The following is a 19,742-nucleotide window of genomic DNA, read 5'->3' on the forward strand; positions in this document are numbered from 1 at the left end:
CCCCAGAGTTGCTGAGGTCCAATTAAAGTCCAAAAAGTTGAATATTTTTGTTTTTGTCAGTCAGTGGGGTATGAATTCTTGGCCTGGGCGCTGTCCCCCAGCTCTTCAGCTCAAGGCTAGTAGTGTACCCAAGGCCTTGTACTTACCAGGCAAGCACACTCTCACTTGAATTATATCCTTAGCCCTTTAAAAACTTTGTTATTGAGATGAGGTCCTGGTCTAAATTTGCCCACACTATCCTTGAACTCACTGTCTCCATTGCCTTGCCTATATTGTTAGGAAGACAGGTGTGTGCTATTATGCCCAGCTTGTTCTTTATTTCTCAACCCCCCTCCCTTTTTTTTTTTTTTTTGTTTGGAGAAAAGGAGTGTCAATCTTGGGGCCTTGTACTCAAGGTCCCTGAGCTTTTGTGCTCAAAGCTAATGCTTTACCACTTTGAGACACAGTGCCACTTCCAGCTTTTTGTAGGTAATTGGAAATAAAAGTCTCATAGAATTTCCTTTCCAGGCTGGCTTTGAACCAGCATTCCTCAGATCTCAGACTCCTGAGAATTTACAGCCCTAAGCTGGTGACATCTGGCTTTCAACTCCTTTTTATTCTCCCTACTCTTAGTTTTTTGGGGGAGGGGCAATATACATAAGTGACATTAACCTGTTAAAAGCATATTTTCTGCTGAAGTTTGAAAAAATTGGTGCTTTTCTCATAAACTATGTACACATGAAACCAGTCAAAGTTGTGCATCCCAGTGGTGACATAAATTCCCTGGATATTTGACAACAGCATCATCTTACTAAATATATAACCAATTGTCAGTGAAGGAGCCATAGGCCAGTACTAGTTGCTTTATGAACATTCATGAACAAATTGTTACTTAACAATACATCATTTTTATGACATACTTACATGTCATGAAATTCCATGTATTTTTTAAATATGCAAGGTACTTTTTAAATGTTCTTAAAACAGTATATATATATTCCATAGGCCTTTTGAAAACACTTTAATTGTATCTATCTATCTATCTATCTATCTATCTATCTATCTATCTATCTATCTATCTATCTATCTATCTATCTTTTTGGTCAGTCATGGGGCTTGAACTCTGGGCCTGGACGTTGTCCCTGTGCTCCTCAACTCAAAGCGAGTGCTCTACCGCTTGAGCCACGGCACCACTTCTGGTTTTCTGGTGGTTTATTGGAGATAAGAGTTTCACAGATTTTCCTGCCCAGGCTGGCTTTGAACCTCGATCCTCAGATCTCAGCCTCCTGAGTAGCTAGGATTACAGGCCTGAGCCACCTGTGTTGGCCTAAATTAACTTTTTTTTTTTTTTTTTTTTTTTTTTTGTCGGTCGTGGGGCCTGAACTCTGAGTCTGGGCACTGTTCTCAGTTCTTCAGCTCAAGGAGAGCTCTACCATTTAAGACAAAGTACCACTTCCTGCTTTTTCTGCTTCTGTGGTGCTGAGGAATCAAACCCAGGACCTCATGCATGCAAGGCAAGCACTCTACCACTGAACCACCTTCACAGCCCTTAATTGTATTATAAATTATTTATTGTAATCTGGATGTCACATTGATATTATTTTATTGCCTATGTTTTCAGGGAATGAATGAGGAGTGATCTGTGAAATTTCTCCACATGCCACCAATCTCTTATATCAAATAGCCTAAGCAAAATCAATTTCCTGTTTAGGAAGAATTCCAGAGGCAGTTTTTTAGCTAATCATCCCTTCCCTCTTCCCCACTTCTCATTTAAGTTAGAATGATAGTTCCTTTCTTTCTCTTCCTCTTACCAAAACACAGATCCTAAATTGCTCTGCACTTTTTGCATTTTATACTCTTCTTTCTCTCTCTCTATTGTTAATTTAGTTAGTCTTCTACTCTAGGCTGTACCTTTCTGCTGATGTTACCATGACATGCTTTCAAACTTGCTGATAGCTTCTCACTGTTCACTGTAACAGAATTGGTCACCCTCCCAAGAAGTGTTCCTGAACTAAGAAAAAAAAATACACTCTAACTCCCTACGGCTTTCCTTGGCTTGCTATGCTACAAGTTCCTTATATTTTCGAAGCAAACCTCTCTCACACTCCTATCATCTCCCCATTGCTGGTTTGTCTGTGCCCATCATAAAGAAGGCATGCCAGTTTATTTCAGAAATATCCGTGAAAGACAAAAGGAAAGAAGGAGTAAATAGAACATTCAGCCATCCTGCAGAACCTCCACCTCAGGAACAATGTGGCAAAGGAAGAAGTGTGTCATAGTTCTAAGAGCAGTTTAGCCAGTATTGGGCCAGTATATTTATCACTGTCCTACTAACACAATCAAGAGATTTTTAAGGAAAGGTTAACATAAACAGAAGTATTTTTTAGGAACTTTCCAAATATATTCAATAAAAAGGAAAAATAGAATAATAAATGCCCATATAGTCATCTCCTAGCCTCAAAAATTATAAACCATGTTTTGATCTCCTCTGCTTTCTACTCTTTTGCAGGATTGTCAAATTATTTCTTATGCCCATCTGATGATTAGTTAATGATTAGTGCTCATAAAATCACCATTAGCCCCTTTATGGAATCAAATATTTATAATCTGACTTTCTTGCGTGTGTCAGGGATTCTTTTTGCAGATGGTTTGTTCAAAACAAAACACAAGAGTTCATATGTTGCATTCAATTATTATGATTCTAAAATCTTTTTAAAAATGTTTGCAGTCTGACGTCTGTTTTGCTCAAACTATTGATTTGGTTGAGAGAAAGGGTTATTTTTCTTACTGAGTGTTTGACAGTCTGCATTTGACTGAACGGAGAGAGGGGGAGTTCATTCAGTCCTCTCTCCTCAGTATATTCTGTTAGGTCTAGCTGCTTGATTAGATTCACATTCAGTTGCTTCGATAAGAAGGCTTAGTAGTGGTTCTATTTACTTCTGATTTTGTCCAATCGCAAAGCACATACTTGGTGGTTATCAACTTTTAATTTCTTGGGTTTTTCTCCCCTCCTTACCTTAATTGCTATATCTCTTTGGGAAGATTCAAAATGATGCTACAATTGTTGTATTTCCCCAACCAAAGTCTTAAGAAATCTAGATATACACAAATAAAATAACCAGGCAAGCCAAATTAGGCAGAAAAGTCTGAGAGACTCTCAATTTAACAGAAAGCCAGGCAGTGTGGTTTGTGAGCCAAGCTGTGGAGTTCAGGCTGACAGCCTGAACTATTGCTCAAGCCCCAGTACTGACAACTACAAAGCAACAACAACCAGGCCAAAAATCAGTGGTTCTGATTTCTAAGCTTGCATAGGTGTATTTGAAATTTCAGTACAAAGGGACTCACTGGCTGGTGCAGAAATGTGTAAATTATGAGCACTTACAATGAATGTAAAATTAACAAAAAGAAGTATAAAAATCAGGATGAAAAGAGTTACAATTTAACAAATCATTGGATACTTATTCAGCTTATGGGTTTCTAATATGGTTTGTTGTTAGTACTTCCTCTCTTTCTTGAGGAGTTTTTGTATTTCACTCCCTTTCAACAGCTCAAGAAACTCTTGAATGCTTCTAACTGACTATACATTGCATGGACAGAGAGGCAGTTAAAAGACTGTAACTCAGGATTCACGCTGTGTTGTTCACTGGGATAAGGCCCAAGTAGTCTGCTGCGTAGTTGAGTCTTTTTCCACGGGTAATGCACAGCAGAGTGTAGAATTCCAGTGAGGACTTAGCATGCTGTGCATGTCTAGGCGAAGATACTATGGTCATAAATCATGAAGGTCACTGTGCCTATTGAAGAAAGGATGCTTGACTGGCCGCTCAGACGCATTTTGCTATGGGCTCTGCTCAGTTGATCTCAGCCACAACTGCACATTGAAACCATTTGGGAAGATTTAGCCTCAGAAATATCCATCTCCAACCTCCAAACTGAATCTGTGCTTGCTGAAGTTTTCTCAAGCATTGATTGGTACTTTCACAAAGCATTCGGGTGATAGGAACGTTAGAGTGTCTATCTAGTCAGCATACAAGAAGAACTATTTTACGGGTTTTACTTCATGCTGAAGAGCATGAAGAGGTGTTATTTGCTTAATGCCTTGCTACAGTTCATATCCAGTCAAGTTGGCTTCAGAAGTAAGGCTTTCTAGCTGATTTTGAACAGGCTTACATTATAAATCAACATATATAATAAATATAAAACTGGTTGCAGTAGCTCAGGGTTGTAATTTTTGCTAGTCAGAAAGCTGAGATCAGGAGGATTGGAGTTCAAGGCTAATCTGGCCAAAGTGTTTAGCAGCCAATGAAAAGCTGGGTACAAGTCCATTATTTTAATTGATATAAGGTAAGAATCTCAATCCAGGCCAGCTCAGGAATAAATAAGACCCTATTAAAAAAAATAAAACAACTAAAACTAAAGTTGAGAGGGCAGGGGTTATAGTTCAAGTGTGACAGCACTTGTCTAGCAAGCATGAGGCTCTGAGCTCAAATCCCAATTGCCTAGAGAATGGCAGGCAAGTGCCCTATCACTTGCCTTAGTATTTTGTTTTGAAGAATTTGATCTTGCCTTCAGGTCAAGATTCACACGTCTCTGCCTTCAGGGTAAATGGGATTACAGACTTTCACTACAAGGTCTGGATTTCATGTTATATAGTTTTTACTGTGAGTTTTTATTTGTTAATTGTTATTATAAAGGTTATGTACAGCAGGATTACAGTTACTTTAGTCAGGAAAAGAGTACATTTCTTTTGGGACAATATCACCCCTTCCCTCCACTTGGAAGTTCTTTTTGATACATTGTGATGATCTGTAATTGTTTTATGTGTTAGATGATTATATCTTCTTAAATAAATTCAATCTCTTTGAGGATAGTGACCACATTCTATGCTCTTACTTTGTTCCTTTGAAATAGGCACACTACAGATGCTAAAAATACATCTGTGTGGCCTTGCAAAGTCTAATCTTTGAGCTTTAATTGTTTTATTCCTAAAACAAGGGGGTATGTTAGAGTATTCTGAAGTCTGTCTTAGAAACTTTAGAAAATATTAGGTGGCAATAGATCTGTGAGCTCACTTTGGGGTCTTCTGTTCCATTGGTCTTCAGACCTATTCTTATGCCAGTACCAGACTGTTTTTATTACTATGGTTTTGAAGTACAGGTTGAAGTTTGCTATTGATATTCTTCCAGCACTGTTCTTCCTGCTAAGGACTACGTTTGCCATTCAGGGTCTTTTATTATAGCATAGGATGTTTTGGATTGCTTTCTCTATATCATTGAAAAAAATGTGTTGGAATTTTGATGGGCATTGTATTGAATTTGTAGATATCTTTGGGAAGAATTGGCATTTTGACAATACTTCCAGTCCAGGAGTGTGGAAGGTTTTTTTCTATTTCCTTAAATGTGCTTTAATTTCCTTTTTCAAGTTTTTCAAGTTTTCATCATTGAAGTCCTTCACATCTTTGGTTAAAGTTAATTTCTGGGAATTTTATTTACTTAGAAGCTATTACAAATGGAGTTACTGTCTTGATTTCAGTCTGGATCTTCTCATTGATGGCAGGCCTCTCAGCAGACCAATGTATTACGAAAATGTGGCAAATAGACACAATGGAATTCTATGCTTCTACCATAAAGGATGATATTACACCACTTATAAGGAAATGGGAAGACTTGGGAAAAAATTATATTAAGTGAAGTAAGCCAGACCCAAAGAAACAGATTGCATGGTTTCCCTCATTTTTTTGTAACGAGAATGTGCCTAAATAATCTACAAGTAAACACACTGGAGTGTAAAAGACAAATATACACTTGGACATGATAAATTATATAGGACTTGACATTTACACAGTGAGGCCAAAGGAGGATATTTTTAGGACAGGATCACAATGGCTCAATAGCTATATGCATATGATCATATAAGATGATGTTTATTGAAATGAACTACAAGAAATGGAAACATGAGGGTATTTTTGTTATTTTGCTTTTGTTTCTTTTTTCCTCCTTTGTCGCCATTTTTTATTTCTGTAACTTTTGTATGTAAGTTTATGTGTTTGGGGGATGGTAAGGAAGAGCACAGAAATGGTAGAACAAAGGGTGAACTAATTCAGCAGTGATACTTATTAGGTACTATGTTGAAAATGAACTATATAACTTGTGGGGGAGGGGGGTCCAGGGGAAAACCTGGAAGAAAAGGAAGGATAATGTGACACTGCTCAAAAAGAAATGTACTCATCACCTGACTTATGTAACTGTAACATCACCTTTCCTTTATATTAACAATAAAATAATAACAAACTTTAGAAAATAGAGTCCATTCTCTTATGATGTGGACAGAATTACATAAAGCTTTCAAATAAAGGAAATATATAAAATTTTAAAAATGAACAAGTATAAGAAATGGTCTTGCGTGGGAAGAGAAAAGCAGAAACTGGCATTTTTGGTAGGCAAAATATAAACTTCTTCATTCTATCTCTATTCTTTATCTTTATAAAGAATACGTTTCTAAAGTGTGAAAATGAACTTAAGCCATATGGCCCTTATATACTGACGTGTGGTTAATTATAGAGCACATTCCCCCACTCCCACCCCAAGTTGAATGAATACACCAGTAACAAGGGATTTATATGGCCCCTACCACGTTGAATGGATTACATAATAATCTAAGTCCTAACAATGAATTTGAATTGAAGTGTATGGTGGAAGACTTACAATTTGAAGGAAAAAGTCCTTAAATAAAGTTATGTCTTAGCTATTATTTGTTTGCAGGTGGTATTAAACATCTCAGTGGGACTTGGGGCCAAAGGATGTGGTTGGATGGCTATTTACAGCATCATGACCATCAGCATGCAGGGAGGGACAGTCCCATGGTAAGGGGTAGCAGTGGTAGTGATGTGTGTGTGTGTGTGTGTGTGTGTGTGTGTGTGTGTGTTGGGGCATGGGAATCTATACTCTTCAGCTACTCAATATTCATCCCCTGATTAACAACACTGTCATTTTCCTTAGGGAATCTTTCCCACTCAGTTCCTTGGCTTTGGGTGTATGTGGAGAATGAGACAGGTAAGTTCTATTTCCCCTGACATTTTCCAGACATAGGCCAATGAGTCCAGCCTGGCTCTGTGCCTTTCATGTCATGGAAGTTCATGAGTAGTTCAGAGGTGAGTACAGGATCCAACTGAGTCCAAGGAAAACGATATTTTGTGTGTTCTCCGGCTGATAGGATCCACTGCCAAAGACGTTGAAGGAAGTCCTGGAGGTGAATGTATAGAATCCACTAGAGAAAACAGAACCAGTGCCTTTAAACAAGACATGGAGGGAAACTGAGTCCTCACCTTTTCAGAGGAAGAAAAAAGGAAGATTTTTTTTTGGAAATACTTTTGTTTGTATGTTCTTCTTTTGGGATTCAGAGATAATATGAAGCAGTAACCAAGCTACTCTCCTGTAGGTTTTCTGAAGTCAGTATGAGTTGAGAGCGTGGGTCATATCCAAGTATCCAGACTCTAAGTGAGCTTACCATAAAAGTTTTATCTTCACATTTGCTTACAGCTTCTAATCTTCAAGTCTCCTATTTTGAAGCGCCGGGCTGAGTTCCTTCCACATCTGGCAATAGATATTATGTCTACCTCTTGCATGTTTCCTCCTCCCTGCTCTCTCCCTCCTCCTCCCTTCCCCCCCCCCCCAAGCTGGACCCCAGCATTTGTTTCAACAGCAGCTGCAGCAAAGGGGCTCAGAACTCAGCTCAGGGCGGTGATGGCTCCTGCAAGTGAGTTCCTGAGTGACCTGGAAAATGCCATTCCCTCCCCTGGGCCTGGGCTTAGGATGGTGTTGGATCAGAACCCCAGAGGGCCCCTTCGCTTCCCAAGGAGTACCTCGTGCAGAGTAGAAATGGCACCGCACTCAGCCGCACCGTACGAAGAAGAAGGAAGAGTGGGAGCCAGGAGGTAGAGAAATGATCTCGAGAACAGTGGTTGTCCCCGTGCGGCTCAGGCCCACCGGTACTGGGGTCACGGGTGTGGTGGTCCCGGGCAGAGGCTCCTGCCCTGAGCCTCCCAGGCCTGCGCACGGCCGGCGGCGGCGGCGGCGGCGGCTGTGGTCTCCGGGCGATCGCCGTGGCGGGCGGATGCTGACGGGACACGCCAGCACGCGTCCCTGGAAAGCACCGCCGCCACTCCGTGTGCGTGGGATCTTTTCTCCGGAGCCTTCTTGGGTGTAGGCAGGAGAGTCGGTGGGTCCAGCGATCCAGCTGGCGACCACCAGGACAGCGTGGCCACAGGAAAATAACGCAGTACAGCAGAGGCGGGTGTTGGGTGTCCCGCGCTCCTGGACGCGCCCCTCACTTCACTGTTGGAGATGGGGAAGGACGGGCAGCGGGGGGCATTCGGGGCTCAGGGCAGGGTGGAGCCCAGGCGCTGGGCTCGGGGAGAGGGGTGTCCGGGTGCTGTCGGGGCAGTCAGGACTGGGGTGGCCTCTGGGCTGGTAGCCGACCCCCCCTCACCCTCTCCCCCGCAGGCTCCCGCGTGGAAGGCGGGGCGGGGTGGGGATCGGAGGTTTACCTGGGCTCAGGGCGCAACCCAGAGAGGGAAAGGGGGCACGGACCTCTCTCTCCCTCTCCCTCTCTCTCCTCGCTCCCTCTTCCTTACCCCCGCTCTCCCTCCCGCACCCCTACACCTCTGGGGTTCCCCCCCCCCAGCCTAAAACAGGGCCGGCGCCTTTAAGAGGCGGCTTTGGTTACCCTGGGGGCGGGAACCCCTCGGCGGCTCGCCGGGCGGAGGCGCGGCCCGCGGAGCTCCCCACTTTCGGCCCGGGCTCCCCGCGCCGCAGCCCTCCCGGCCGCGAGGCTCCTCCTCCTCCTCTCCCCCCCGCCCCCCCCGCTGGAAGCCGGGTTCGCCGCGGCCCTGGAGCGGGGGGCGATGTCGGGAAAGTTGCTGGAGGGCCGGGCGGGGGCCCTGCTGGCCGGGCTCCGCCGGAGGCGCCCGCTTTGCGCGGCCCTTTGTACGAGGTGAGCGGGGCCGGGGCCGGGGCCGGGGCCGGGGGCGGGCCGGGGCGGGCCGGGGCGGGCCGGGGGCGCGCGGCGCTGCGCGTGGGGGGCGCGGTGGGGGAGATGGGGTTGGGGGGGCTGAAGTTGTGCCAGGAAGCTGGGCGTTGAGGTGGGGTTCTTGCGGTTGGGCTGGAGTTGATCCCGCGGCCCGGGGGCCCCTCACCGCTCCCCTGCCCTGCCCTGCCCTCTCCCCTCCCCGTCCCCCCCTCCTCCGCCCTCCCCACACCCAGCCCTCCGCCGCGCAGCCCGGCCGAGGCCTTCGAGGAAAGCGGGCGCTCGGGCGGGCTCCCCGCTCGGCCGCCCGCCGGCGGAAGACGCGGCCCCGGGGTCTCCCCGCCCGCAGGTCCCCGGCCGTCCCGGCCCGGCGGGCGCCCGCTCGCCCACCGCTCACCGCCACCCGGCTCCGGGAGACCTGAGGTTGACTTCCCGCTCCCTTGCTCCTTTTTGGGAATCACTGTCTGTCTGTCTGTCTGTCTCTTCCCGTTTCTCTCTCTCTTTCTCCTTCTCTCTCTCTGTCTGTCTCTTTCTCTGATCCCGACTCCCCATCTCTCTCCATCACTTCTCTGCCTGTCTTTCTCTCTGTCTGTCTCTGTCTCTCTTTCTCTCTCTCTCTGTCTGTCTGTCTTTCTGTCTCTCGCTGTCTGTCACTATCTGTCTCTCTCTGTCTCTGTCTTTCTCTTTCTCTGTCTCTCTGTCGCTGTCTGTCTCTCTGTCTCTGTCTCTCTCTCTCTGCCCCCCCTCCCCCCCCCGCGTCTGTCTCCCTACCCCTAGCCTCTCTCAATACCCTGAATGTCCAGGATCCTTCCCCAACCTACCTTTATCAAAGATTTCCCCTGTAGCTGGTCTGCATTTTCCAATGTGATGTTTTAGCCACTGGTGAAGTATGTCGATTCTCAGTCTGGATACAGAAAATTAGAAATTCTTGTAGTAGGGTGAAGTTGTTTTTGTCCCCCCCCCCCCACTGAGATAGGATGAGGATTAACTTTACACACAGGTACACACACACACACACACACACACACACACACACACACACACACACACTCACAGTTACCTTTTTGGGGGGTGATTTTGTTTTCAAATAATGTTTTAGACGAGTAATGCTCCAACTAATTTTAGGAGGAGTATTTCTAAGAATGAGTAACAAAAGGCGACGTTCCTTGCATAACCTTGTGTGACATTGCTTCAGGCAGACCTACCAGTGGATGAGGTGGGTAATCATAAAACCTGCCCTATTAAGTCAGTACACTTATTACACCAATGGGTAAAGTATCTTTTCCCATGTGTCCCACGGGTGAAAAAACGAACCCGCCTGTCTTGACCCTGGTCTTTTCCTCTTGCTGTCTTTTCTACTTATTGTTGACACATCTAAGGTCGGCTACAAATGAGTTGGGATGCAGTGGCCCTGTACAGTGTGAACTGCTGCCCAGCCAAAATCCTAGTGACATCACTGATTGCATCATCCAGATCTTGGAGTCATAAAAATATGAGACCTTATTTAAAGAAGTGTCATACAGCTTTTAAGTTTACAGGCATATGTTTTGCATATAATTATATATATGTATATAGTATATCAGATAGTAGTAGGCAACATCTTATTTAGAATAGGGAAGTTTTAAAAGCATTTCAGAATAACCATGAACATGATAAATTTTGTTTGGGACATAGATTTTTGTCTCTGAAGTTCAGTTCTGCCACTTTGTTATCAGGTATACCGAAGTGAAACACAGAACAACAGCAGCAACTGAACATTGCCAGTATTTCCTGAGAGTTTGGAGTCAATTGAGCATTCTGAGTATACTTAGAAAAGTCACATACGTAAAACCCTAACTGCAGTTACCATTGTACCTGAAGTTTGCAGTAATCTAGGCCAGCCTGTGAGAGAATTTGGTCTTCTCAGGTGTATGCCAGTTAGTTCGTAGAACTGTATTAATTATTATAAACAATGAGATTTTGTATATTTGATTTGAGCTAATTGTTTTATGAATGATTTGCACGTGTGCGTTTGTGTTTGTGTGCCAGTCCTGGGGCTTGAACTCAGAGTCTGTTCACTCATTTTTACTCAAGGCTAGCACTCTACCATTTGAGCCACAGCTCCACATCAGGATTTTTGGTGGTTAATTGGAGATATGAGTCTTCTGGACTTTTCTTGCCTAGGCTGGCTTTGAACCTGATCCTCTGATCTCAGCCTCCTGAGTAGCTAGGATTACAGGCATGAGCCACTGGCATCTAGTTGTGTGATGGTTACTTTCTTTATTGAAGATACATGCATATACATGCATAAATACCTTTCATGTGTCACATACATGCACATGGATTTATGTAAGTGTTGCAACCTCATCACATGAATATTCCTAGGAGTCTACCTGTTTGTCTAGCACAGGAAGCAACACTCAGGGATTGGAAGATTCATATGCACTGAGAACAGCAGGTCTAAAAGATCAAAAGCTAAAAATACTTCTTGTTAGGGCTTGTCATTTTCAGCAGTTTAGCCAAAAGAAAAAAAAAAACCAAACATGATCTTGAACTCCTGCAAAGCTTGAAACAGGGAGCACTAGACCAAAGATCTTAAGGATATATTTGTCCTTTAAACTGGACAGTTACTCAACCAATAGATATTTTGAGCCAATAATTTCTTGCTATATATATATATATATATATATATATATATATATATATATATATATATATAGCAAAAATATTGTACGGAGGGGTTACAGTTACATTAGTAGGGTAGTGAGTACATTGTTACCGCCTCCTTTGTTTTTTCCCTACCATCCCTTCCCTCCCCAAATCCCCACCTTCTCCCTCCCTACCCCCCCATTGTAAAGTTTGTTTTCATCATAGTGTTCTGTACATCTCCATCGTCACAAAGGGTCAACCTGCATCCCCATTTAAGCATTCTGCTATATCCCTTCCTCTCCCCAAATTACAAAAATGTATATACAAGATGCAGAACACCAGAATCAAATACAATGAAAACAGGGTTATACTGTGGGGGAAGAACATACAAAGGAAACAAAAAAATCATATAGTGCATTATAAGCACATTAAAAACAATAGCAAGAAAGAAAAAACACTTGTGTCCTGTCTTGGGGTACATTTCGCTTAACATAATCTTATATGGTCATGTGTACATAGCTTTTGACCTTCTCTGCTTGTCCTAAACATGTACTAGTCATTATAAACAAGGGAAACCATGGGCCTGACTTAGTTCACTTAATGTAATTTTTTCCATTTCCTGACAATGGGGTGATGGCATTCTTTCTGATGGAGGCATAGAATTCCATTACACACACACACACACACACACACACACACACACACACACACACGTTTTCTTGATCCATTCATCTACTGAGGGGCACCTGGGTTGGCTCCAGAACTTAACTATAGTAAATAATGCTGTAGTAAACATGGTTGTGCTGGTAGCTTTGGCATGACCTTGTTTGTGATTGTTCGGGTAAATGCCTCAAAGTGGGATTTCTGGGTCATAGGGGAGCTCTGTGTGGAGTCTTTTGAGGAACCTCCATACTACTTTCCAAAGTGGTTGAACAAGTTTCCACTCCTACCAACAGTGAAGGTAGGGTTATCTTTGGGCCACATCCCCTCCAGCATCTGTTGCTACTAGATTTCTTCATTATAGCCATTCTAACTGGGGTGAGGTGGAATCTCAACGTTGTCTTGATTTGCATTTCTTTTATGGCTAGAGAAGGTGAGCATTTCTTCATGTGTCTATTGGCCATTCTTATTTCCTCTTCATAGAAGTCTCTCTTTAAATCTTTAGCCCACTTATTAATTGGGCATTTGTTTCTTTGAGGATTTGTTGTTGGGGGATTTAATTTTTTGAGTTCTAAGCATATTTTAGATATGAAACCTGTGTCCATTGTATGGCTAGTGAAGATCTTCTCCAGTCCATGGGCTTTCTATTGATTTTGCTAGCTATGTCCTTTGCCATGCAGAAGCTCTGCAGTTTCATGCCATCCCATTTATCCAACCTTTCTTTGATTTGTTGTGTTTCTGGGTCTCTAGTAAGAAAATTTCAGCCTGTGCCAAGGAGCCCTAGAGTTTCTCCTATTCCTTCCAGTAATGTTTTCACAGTGTCTGCTTTTATTTTGAGGTCTTTGATCCATTTGGAGTTGATTCTGGTACAGGGTGATATATACAGATCTAGCTTTAGTTTTCTACAGGTGTTTAACCAATGTTGCCAGAACCATTTACTGAAGAGGCTGTCTTTCTTCCATTCTATTTCTTTAGTTCCCTTGTCAAAGATTAGTTGGCTACAGGTTTATGGGTTCATTTCTGGGTCTTCAGTCCTATTCCATTGGTCCTTAGGTCTGTTCTTGTGCCAGTATCAAGCTGTTTTGATTACTGTGGCTTTATAGTAGAGTTTGAAATTTGGAACTGATATTCTTCCAGCGCTGTTCTTTCTGCTAAGGATTGTCTTAATATTGGGGTCTTTTATTGTTCCATATGAATTTTTGGATTGATTTTTCTATTTCATTGAAGAATGAGGTTGGGATATTGATAGGTATTGCATTGAATTTGCATATAGCCTTTGGCAGGATTGCCTTTTTTTTTTTTTTTTTTGAGTCCGGTCGTGGGGCCTGAACTCTGGGCCTGGGCATGGCCCCTCAGATCTTCAGCTCAATGCTAATGCTCTACTGCTTAAGTCACAGCGCCACTTCCGGCTTTTTTCTTTTTGCTTATGTGGTGCTGAGGAATCGAACCCAGGGCCTCATGCAAGCGCTCTACCACTGAGCCACCTTCCCAGCCCCAGGATTGCCATTTTCACGATGTTAATCCTCCCAATCCAGGAGCATGGGAGGTTTTTCCACTTGCTTAGTTCTGTTTTAATTTCTTTTTTCAGGTTTTTAAAGGTTTCATCATAGAGGTCCTTCACCTCTTTAATTATCTCTTAGGTATTTTATTTTTTGTGGGTCTACTACAAAAGGGGTTGCTTTCCTAATTTCAGCTGTGCTCTTGTTATTGCACATCAATTTTATATACTACTACTTTGCCAAAGTTTCTGATCAGCTCAAGTAACTTGGGAGTGGAGTCCATGGGTTTCTTTTTTTTGGATCCGGTCATGGGGCCCGAACTCTGGGCCTGGGCGCTGTCCCTCAGCTCTTCAGCTCAAGGCTAGCGCTCTACCACTTGAGCCACAGCGCCACTTCTGGCTTTTTTTTTCTGCTTATGTGGTGCTGAGGAATCGAACCCAGGGCCTCATGCATGCAAGGCAGGTGCTCTACCACTGAGCCACCTTCCCAGCCCCCATGTGTTTCTTTAAATACAAGATCATGTCATCTACAAAGAGGGAGAGTTTTACTTAATCTTTCCCAATTTGGATCCCCTTTATATTTGCATCTTGTCTTATTGCCCCAGCTAAGCATTCTAGTACTAAGTTGAAGAGGAGTGGAGAGAATGGACATCCTTGTCTCGTTCCTGAATTTAGAGGAAATGGCGTTAACTTTTGGCCATTAAGTATAATGCTGACTGTAGATTTGTCATAAACAGCCTTTATTATATTGAGGAATGGTCCATGGATTACTAGTTTTTCCAGAGCTTTCATCATAAAGGGGTATTGGATCTTGTCAAATGCTTTTTCTGCATCTATGGAGATAATCATGTAGTTATTACCCTTGCTCTTATTGATGTGATCAGTTATATTAATTGAGCCAAGAATTTCTTAGCTCTCATAATTTTACCTTTTTTAAGTCCAAGCTAGATAAAACTTAGGATGTGACTGTAATGTTTTCTTCTTTTAGCATTTCAAAAAAGACATTCAGAATATTTGTCTTAGTGAGAGGCTTAAGATAGCAGATCTTAAACTAATGAGTGACAAACCTTGGAAGTCTTGTTATTCTAATTTGTGAACTCTGTCTCCATGAGAGAAGGAGGGGAAAGGGAAGGAAGCAAAAAGCAGAAAAGAAAAGAGGAAGAGAGAGAAAGTAGAAAGACAGGAGAGAAGGAAGGAGGAGTAAAAGAAGGGAGAGGAAGGAAAAAAGGAAAGAAAGAGACAAGGGAAGAAGGCAGGAGTAGGAAACAAGGAGGAAAGGAGGGAAGGAAGAAAGGCAAGAAGGAGAAAAAGAGGAACTCATTCATGTTTGGGTAACTAATTCAGTGCTAAAGTCACTATAAGGAAAATTATCCCTTTTACCTTTGTAATACTTTTCAACCACATTTCACAGCAGAAACTGCTATATTTGAGTTTCGGTTTGAAAGTTAGAAATGAAATGAATAGCTTGTTAGACTGATTTTTTGCTTTGATTAATTCAGTGCTTATTGGAAATGTGTTTGTTTGCTGAAGATCTCCTTTGCAGTTGACATTCCCTGCCCTCCATTTCCTTCTTCCAAGTGTCATGCATATATTTAGCAGAAGGCTTTAGTATCTACTTGAATGCATTAATAGGTTTCACAGAGTTTCTATTATATCTGTAGCTCTCAAAAAAGAGCATTTCCCATGTTTGAGGTCACAGCTAAAACCAGTGGTTCTTGTTCAATTATAATTTCATTTTCGTGGGAATTTTCTGTTTGAGGTCAGATGTGACCCTCATTTGAACTGGATGATGCACAAAATCGGTACTTTTGCAACCACAAGACATGGAGAACATTCCACATAATTTGCAGTGTGGGCAGTTCCAACGTACTTGAATGTTTAGTTGGCTGGAGGCAGTATGCCATGCTTCTAAAACATGGTGTCTAAAGCTGACAGCAAGCTCTTTCCAAGTTTGATGCAGAAGATTAAATGCTTTTTGCCAGTGTGCCAGTAAGTATGGGCAAGACGGATAAATGGAGCCCACCCATTTCTCCTTGTATAACAGGAGATTTAGAAAGAAAACTCAGGAACAAGACTGTGAATATATTGGAAAGAAAAGCTCATTCATTCATGTTCATTATACATGTAATGAAGAGTTAGGCTCTGTGTGTGTGTGTGTGTGTGTGTGTGTGTGTGTGTGTGTGTGTGTGTGTGTGTGTGTGTGTGTTGAATAAACAGGTTTTGCATACTCCAGCAAACAGTTTTTTCCTCTTGCAAAAGGCAATGAATGCTATGTCCTTTACTTTGTATATATACTTTCTAGAAAGAACTGAGAGGAGAAATTTGGAACAGATATCTTAAGTTCAAGAAACATGACCAAAACCTGGGGAAAAGATGTTAATTAACCTTTTTTTTTTTTTTTTTTTGCTAGTCCTGGGCGTGGACTCAGGGCCTGGGCACTGTTCCTGAACGTTTTTGCTAAAGGCTAGCACTCTACCACTTGAGCCACAGCACCACTTCCAGCTTTTTCTGTGTAGTGGTACTGAGGAATCGAACTCAAGGCTTCATGCGTGCTAGCACTCTACCACTGAGCCACATTCCCAGCCTGTTAATTAACTCAAGCAATTTTCACAACTTTTATTCAGATCCAAGTTTCAAGAATCTTTATTTAAATGTCTATGCATTTTGTGTTTCTAGAATTACCCATATATATCACTGTGTCTTTAAAAAGTAGGAAAGGGAACTAGGTTTAAAACAAGGCCAGGCAAAAAGTCCTTGAAACTCTTATTTCCAATTAACTACCAAAAAAGTCTGAAGTAGGGCTGTGGTTCAGATGGAAGAACACTACTAGCTTTGAGCAAAAAATCTTAGGGATGGCTCCCAGATCCTGAGTTCAAGCCCCAGGACTGGGAGCTCCCCATCCTCTCACCCCAAAAACAAACATGTAAGGGTAAGAACATCTTCCTTTGGAAAAATGATAACTGCTGAATTGTGTTCCTAAGAATTGATTAATGTAGATGCTGGTGATTGGTAGAGTCTGTCTGTCTGGGGATATTGTTATCTACAATGAAACTTCTTTAGAATAAATGATCTTATACAGACAAGAATAATGGAAGCACTATTGTCAATAGGTGACTCCTAGTTTATATTCTGTTTTTTTTTCTTTTTTTTTTTTTGGTCAGTCGTGGGGCTTGAACTCTGGGCTTGGGCGCTGCCCCTGCGCGCTTCAGCTCAAGGCAAGCACTCTACCACTTGAGCCACAGCGCCACTTCCGGTTTTCGAGTGGTTTATTGGAGTTGAGTCTCACGGACTTTCCTGCCTGGGCTGGCATTGAACCACGATCCTCAGATCTCAGCCTCCTGAGTACCTAGGATTACAGGCATGAGCCACCAGCGCCAGGCTTCTTTGGGGTTTTTTTAAAAAGCTTATCCTCCTAATTGCAAATATATTGTTTTCACAAACATTACAGTTGTGCTAAAAGCCAACCTAAAAAAGTAGTCACAGTGATACATCCATTTACCAGTGATCATAGCATGAGAAAGCAGAGACAAGGAGAACTGATTCAAGTCCAGCCTGTCATACATACTTTATATTTAGGTTAATGGCCATACTTCTTTCAGGTTGGGTGTAAAGTAGTTCATCTGGATTAACCTTTCATAAATCATTATGCCATCTAAATTTAACAGGAAGTCCGTATTTGAATTTTCTCAGATCATTTCCACTCAGTTCTTCAAATTCTCTGCCTTCTTTTGCATTGTCCAGTCCCTTAACAAGGTATTCTAAGTCTTCAACTTGAAGTTTCCCCATTTTCTTATAAGTTATGTAAACTTGCCCTGACTGAAGGTATAATGATGTTGCCAATTTCTCTTTTCTATGTCTGTGTTTCATATGTAGTCACCATGGTAGGATTCCAGATAGTTATTCTTTATTTTCATACTCTAATATATCTTCTTATCATAGAAATGAAACTGCTTCATTATAAAAAAAATGTATCTAGCTGAGCATCCGTGGTTCACACCTATCATCTAGTTACTCTGGAGGCTGAGAGCTGAGGGTTACAGTTTCGAGCCAACCAGGGCACACAAATATGTGAAACTCTTAATTCCAGCCACTTAGCTAAAAGCCAGAACAAAAGTAAAGTACCGGCTGTGAGCCAAAAAAAAAAAAAAAAAGAAAGAAAAAGAAAAAAACTACACGAGATCTAAGGTGCCTGGAGTTCAAGCCCAGTAGTAGCACAAAAATTATGCTTAGTTAGCATCTTTTATATCTTATTCACATATAGGAAGATGATAGTTTAATTTGTAAAAATAGTATATATATATATATATGTATGTATCTTTGTATTTTTGCTTAAAGATGAGCTATCACATTCCATGGCCTTTTGAGTATGGAATATATACATAGAAAGTATATATGCATTTATCTGAATTAGGGAAGGGAAAAGGAGCAACACAATGGGGAAACAAAGGACAAGGGGGAAACAATGCAACAATGATATTAACAAAGCCATATGTTGGAAATTAACTGTACAACTTGAGGGGGTGGGAAGGAGGGAAAGTAGGAGAAAAATGAGGGAGGGGGTAACAAGTTTGACAAGAAATGTACTCATTACCTTACTTATATAACTGTAACCCCTCTATATATCACCTTGACAATGAAAAACTGAAAATGTAAGACTTTCTTCATTTAGTCTTATGGTTTTAGAATTTGATGGCGTCATAGAAGGTCAGAGAAAATCAGTAAACACACATTTCAAAACTTACTTCCCAAGTTATGTGCTTTGTCCTCTGACTTTGAATTCTCTGCTGTGGAACAGATGTATTTCCGGCTTTAAGACCAATGTAGGTTCTGTGGAATCCTTTGTACCTGGGTGTATTCCTTTGCTTAACCCTTCAAAATCAATTTTTTTTTTGTTGTTGTGGTGGTGGTTGTTCATTTACAATTTTCCTTTTTATCTCTAAGAACCATAACTGTGTCAAACTTTTGTTTCTGTGACAACAGAAAAAAAAGCACCTTATGCCATGAAAAATGGTTTGTTTTGGCCTACAGTGTCTGAGGTTTCAGTCTGTGGTGGGCTATTACATTACTTTGAGTTCAAACCTCAGAGCATTGAGCAGTGACAGTGAGTGGAGGAAGAGACAGGAAGCGGGGGGAGAGAGAGAGAGAGAGAGAGAGAGAGAGAGAGGACAAAATGTAGTCCTAAGGACATGCTCCCATTGACCTACTTCCACTCTATCTCCAGAATTTTCTGTCACCTCCCAGTAACCTGATCAAATTATGAATGCACTGATGGATTAACTCACAGAGTAGGTCATAGTCTTTGAGATCCAATCATCTCTCCAGGACTAGGTTGACCTAGTCCAAACCTTCCAACACATGAGCCTTTGTGAGGGATACAGTCTTCAGATATGATAGATTAGATTGATAATAGATTGATCAGGTAAATATTTTTTTCATGAGGACCCACAGAGATGCTCAGTGCCTGTTTCAAAGTTCAAAATATCCTTTTGAGACTGAAACTAGTTTTGCCTTGTAATTAAGAAAATTAATAGTTATTTGGAATATAGGTGCAAAGTCCCTAAAACATTTAAAAGTTACAAAAGTGAATATCCATGAGCCTTTACCACACCAATCTTTTGTCAAGAGGAATTTGTCATTGTAACTGGTTTTTTAAGAGTATTGTACTAATATCTGACTGTAATGGCACATACTAACCATCCCTGTTTAGGAGGTGGAGGTAGGAGGACTGAGAGTTGGAGGCCAGACTCAGCTACATAATAAATGTCCTAAAAGAACCAAAACCAACCAACCAACTAACCAACCAATCAACCAACCAACCAAGCACATACAAACAAACACATACAAACAAAATCCAGACATAGTGGCAGGCATTTACAATCCTAACACTGGAGAAGCAAAGAGGAGGAGGATCGTGAGTTTGAGTCCAGCGTCATATAGTAATGACTTAAAGGCTGAC

The 19,742-nt window shown here is 42.0% G+C and overlaps 1 protein-coding gene and 1 long non-coding RNA gene across 3 annotated transcripts in view; both read left to right on the top strand.

The window, feature by feature from the left end:
- Positions 1 to 7,513, top strand: part of LOC138819178 (uncharacterized) — a 39,417-nt gene extending 31,904 nt beyond the window's left edge. For both annotated transcript variants that reach the window (XR_011369341.1, XR_011369342.1), the window contains 2 exons: positions 6,975 to 7,028; positions 7,189 to 7,513. This is a non-coding gene — a long non-coding RNA (uncharacterized lncRNA). The remainder of the gene's footprint in view (positions 1 to 6,974; positions 7,029 to 7,188) is intronic.
- Positions 7,514 to 8,883: 1,370 nt separating this feature from the next.
- Positions 8,884 to 19,742, top strand: part of Gpr63 (G protein-coupled receptor 63) — a 42,777-nt gene continuing 31,918 nt past the window's right edge. The window contains exon 1 of the mRNA XM_070010171.1: positions 8,884 to 8,967. The gene's annotated coding sequence lies outside the window, so the exon portion shown is untranslated. The remainder of the gene's footprint in view (positions 8,968 to 19,742) is intronic.

This window comes from Dipodomys merriami, unplaced genomic scaffold (genome assembly GCF_024711535.1).
Source record: "Dipodomys merriami isolate MVZ:Mamm:240054 unplaced genomic scaffold, mDipMer1.0.p SCAF_8, whole genome shotgun sequence".
Taxonomy (NCBI): domain Eukaryota; kingdom Metazoa; phylum Chordata; class Mammalia; order Rodentia; family Heteromyidae; genus Dipodomys; species Dipodomys merriami.